The sequence below is a fragment of the Photinus pyralis genome, unplaced genomic scaffold (genome assembly GCF_008802855.1).
Source record: "Photinus pyralis isolate 1611_PpyrPB1 unplaced genomic scaffold, Ppyr1.3 Ppyr1.4_LG9, whole genome shotgun sequence".
Taxonomy (NCBI): domain Eukaryota; kingdom Metazoa; phylum Arthropoda; class Insecta; order Coleoptera; family Lampyridae; genus Photinus; species Photinus pyralis.
In genome coordinates this window covers 5,975,770-5,979,991 of record NW_022170878.1, presented here as the reverse complement: position 1 = coordinate 5,979,991, position 4,222 = coordinate 5,975,770, and the positions used below count along the sequence as shown (strand labels likewise).

Genomic DNA, 4,222 nt, shown 5'->3' with positions numbered 1-4,222 from the left:
CAGGAAAAGAAGATTCGAATGACCATCCCCGAAAGTATCATGAGTGTCATAAAGGTTGAACTATTCTGCTGGAAAATGTAGCACCAGTGGTCTGGGGGGTATAGAATAAAGCAGCACCAAGGGATATGGGGGTCCCCCAGGAAAAAAAGGAAACCCGGTGACTTATTTCCAAAATGGCAACGTAAGAACCTTAGGGGCTGAGAATTTTGTGAGGCTAACCGTAGCTTCGGGCGATGTGAGGGTATGGAATAAATACTCCCCAGGAAAAACAGGGAGATTCCTTTTCCCATGAAAACAGCATAAGGATCTTTAAAGCTTTGAACATTTTGCGTCAAAACGTTGCACCTGGAAGTCTGGGGATATGAAAATCCCCCCACCCTCGGAAAAAGGGCATTCAGCGACCCTTTTCCAAAATAGTAACATAATGTGTGAGGGTGTGGAGTAGGTAAATACCTCCCAGCGCGTACATATCCCAATTCACACACGAAGATTCGGTTGTCTACTCCACAATACTATCAGGAACTCGATCAGGGCAGTACTAGGAGTATTAGGGAAAGTCATCATTTGCTATAGAGCATTTTTTCTGGGGGGGTATTCCATATCGCCCAGACCCTCCGGTGATACGTTTTTCACCAAAAACGTTTACAGAATGGACTAACGCAACAACTGTCGAAGCACTTCTCAGAAGATAAGATTCAAATGACTTTCCCCGAAAGTTACCATGAACTTCCCTGAACGACGTAGCACCAGGGAGTCTGGGTCTGAGGCGTATTGAATGCCCGGCAGGAAAGGGAGATTCGATGATTTTTACCAAAGTAGTATCGGAAAGGTCCTAGGGCAAAGAACACTTTGAGGCAGAACGTAGCACCGGGGGTCCCCCAGGAAAAAAGGGGGATCCGGTGACCCTTTTCCAAAATGGCAACGTAAGAACCGTAGGTGCTGAGTTTCGAGGGATGTGGGGGTATGGAATAAATCCTCCTCCCCCCCTCCTCGGGAAAATAAGGAGATTCGGTGTCCCTTTCCCATGAATACGTAGCACCGGGGGGTCTGGGGGGGTACAGAATACCTCCCAGCGCGAATACATCTCAGGGCACACACGAAGATTGAATTGACTACTCAACAATATACTATCAGGGCAGTACTAAGAATATTAGGGAGTAATCAGTTACTACAGACCATTTCTTCTGGGGCATACGCCCCCTTTGCTTCCTACGTATTTATGCAAAACCGATTCAAAAATACAAGCAGGTTCGTTTAGTCGAGCACTGAAGTAATAGACGGAAACTTAAGGTTTTTGTGAAAAATTCGAAATAATCAACAAATCCCTCAATGTCATTTAGTTTTTTTTGTTCATTATTAAATTTTTGTTAAATTGTCTTAATAAATATTGAGTTTATTGATACCACTGGAAAGAATTTTTCAGTAGCTTTCCAACGCTGTGTCACAAGTATCGGGTTACCATTTAAGATTTTTGAAGAGGGGGTTGGGGGGGGGGGGTTAAGGGGTGGAGGGTTGTCGTTCATAACGTCATTCTGGCTCCCCCTCGATACCCCCGAAACGGTTTTGCGCGATTTTCAATATCTTCTTTAGTTTGGAAAGTATGGAGGACTGCAAGTTTTAAAATTGACACCCTGTATAATTGAAAAAGCAGGTAGGAAATTCAACATTAGAAAATTGAAAAAAAATGTTATCAAAATACAGTTCCTAGCGACTTTTTGGCAAACAAAAAAAAACATAGGGAAGTGCTTGTAGGTGCATTTTTTTTTAGTTTTAGTATTTTCGGCCGAAAACGCTTTCAGTGGAGCTTGTTCTATTAGTTGAAAAGTGAAAACTCACCTTTTCATTAAGTCAGTCTCGTCTGGGAAGAAAACCCATTAACCAAAGAAGGTACGAAACTGGTTTTCATTCCTGCTCGGGCAGTTTCTGACGAACGACGGCAATTAGAGGTGGAAGAAAGTTTCTCTTCGAAGAGTGACGTCCTCGTCTCAATTACCAGTAGCTGAAAAGATAAATATTTTTGAAGACATATTTGATTTTTATTTTCTTTCTACAGACGTAACTGTTATCCGTCTGTTCTTTCTTAATCTACTTTTTAATGGTGGCTTCAAAATGGAAACCAAAATTGAAGATCTTATACCTATGAAGTTGGAGCTATGTCTAAAATTTAAAAAATCGAAAGGGAATTTTGAAAGTGAAAGAATCAATTGAGACCGAATTTTAATATGATTTTGAAACTTCCACGTTTAGAGCCTTTGAATCTAACTTCAAGGGTAAGTACCTCAAAATTGGGGACTTGAGGATTAAACTTGAATTATCAAAAAAAAAGTGAGTATGGTTCAAATGTAGGGGGCGGTTCTAATTCTGCTACCCATCGTTGTTCAATATTGTTATGTGTTTTGTTTCTTCGTTTGAATTTTTAACCCCCCAATTACACTTTGTCCGCAGAGAGCAATGTCGAACTATACACGAAGAAGCAACTCCTCTTGTTATCCAACAGGATCTGCAGAGAAACAAAGAGGACTACCACACCACAAAAATAAAACGATTCCGCTTCTTCCGACACTTCGAAGCATCCGTGATTTAATTGTGAACAGTGCAAATTCACAACACAGATTGATCAAAATTTGAGGCACCACTTAAAAGAACATCAGTATTTGGAGGCCCTTGACGACAAAAAATCAAAATGTGAAAAAAACTGTGGTGGTACGCAGGATTTTAAATGTGAAGAGTGTGAATTCACGACGCAATGGAAAGGAAACTAGATTTAACACGTGAAGGGTAGTCGCCAGACCCGTAGCTAGGAGGTGAGCCCCACCTAGAATGTGACCTTGCCCCCACTGGAAATTACGGTTGGTGGTTCCTTTACAAAAGCTACAGGGAAAGCATTTATCAAACATTTCTTAAGCCCTACCTAGAAAAATACCCCTGCTACTTCGTTCTGGCTACGGGCCTGGTTATCACCTCCGAATTCGACTGCCAAAAGTGACTTCACGAGGAAATCACACCACAAGCAATGACGTCACGGTTCCGATGGATTTAACTGTAAAATGTGCAGCTTCTCCACGACGACGTGGAGGAATATTCTCAGTCTGCACGTGAAAGGGACGCGGATTCGCGACAAAGTGAAGGAAAAATTTGCGTGCAGCGACGTCACCACCTGGGGGAGTTTTTTTGTGACCTTTGTGATTACAGGTACGAATGCGAAACGCGATCTAATCGAAAAGGGGTATCAGTATCACACGAAATTGTTATAAACGGGGTGGTATTTGGATAAAAAATTCACGTACGTTGCAGGACCATTCGTAAAACGTAAACAAACCATGGCGTGACGTCATCATCCCTATAAGAAATCGGTGGTTTTTTTGTGGTTAGGGGTCCTTTGAACACTAATTAATTGTGCGCATGCATTAATTATCAAATAAAGAAAGTAGACTCACCTTTTGAAAGCCGTTCCTGAGGGTGGAGGCGATTCCTGGAACAAAATGCATTTTTTTAGAGCGGTGCTGTACCTAACCGACGCCATTGGAAAACGGAACGCGATTTGAACCGCTACCACCGTAAATACTGTTTGAACACGATTCTGGCACTTGGTATTTGTCGAATACGTAAATTAAAAACTCACCCCGTGCTCTTACGTTGAGAATCAGCGGGAAAGATGGAAAATCACGCACAAAAATTAAGGACAATAAGCCACAAGCCGTTCGGCACGAAAAGTAGAGCGCGACTGTGTTGCTTAGAAGCAACCTCGGGCAAGGTCGCGCTCTGATTGGCTGCCGAGCAATAACAGGCCACCTGTACCGTTTCTTATCACCTCCAGACGGCTTTTAGGTACAAAATTTGAACGTTTTAAGTTAATTCGAATATTTTCCTTTTTGAAAAATGAACGCGGAATAATGGGAGCCGGGTACGCGTGACGGAAAAAGCTGCCTTTCGTGAAAAGCTCGCTCCCCCTTTCCCCCTTTACACATAAGAAAATGTTCCTCGAGTGTTTATTTGCCGCCCACCCCCCCCCGTCCCAAACCTCAAAATTATGACACTGATTATACCGTTTCACTTCGATTGTTTAGATTTAGGCCCACTTCGATTTTTTTGTTTACACAAAAGGAATAACAAAGTGTCGACAGAGGAGGACCAGGCCCAATGGCCGGAGTTGCGGTACGCTGAAAGACTTTTAAAGTATGAAGCCGGAAGTCCTCTCCGCGCGGAGAGTAACCCCCCCCCC

At 42.8% G+C, this 4,222-nt stretch overlaps 1 long non-coding RNA gene across 1 annotated transcript; it reads right to left on the bottom strand.

The window, feature by feature from the left end:
• Window positions 1-1,843: 1,843 nt before the first annotated feature.
• LOC116180395 lies at window positions 1,844-3,715 on the bottom strand. The gene is made up of 3 exons (XR_004147114.1): window positions 3,623-3,715; window positions 3,438-3,472; window positions 1,844-1,999 (listed from the first exon to the last, which is right to left on the bottom strand). It is a non-coding gene; the product is annotated as an uncharacterized LOC116180395 (long non-coding RNA).
• Window positions 3,716-4,222: the final 507 nt, after the last annotated feature.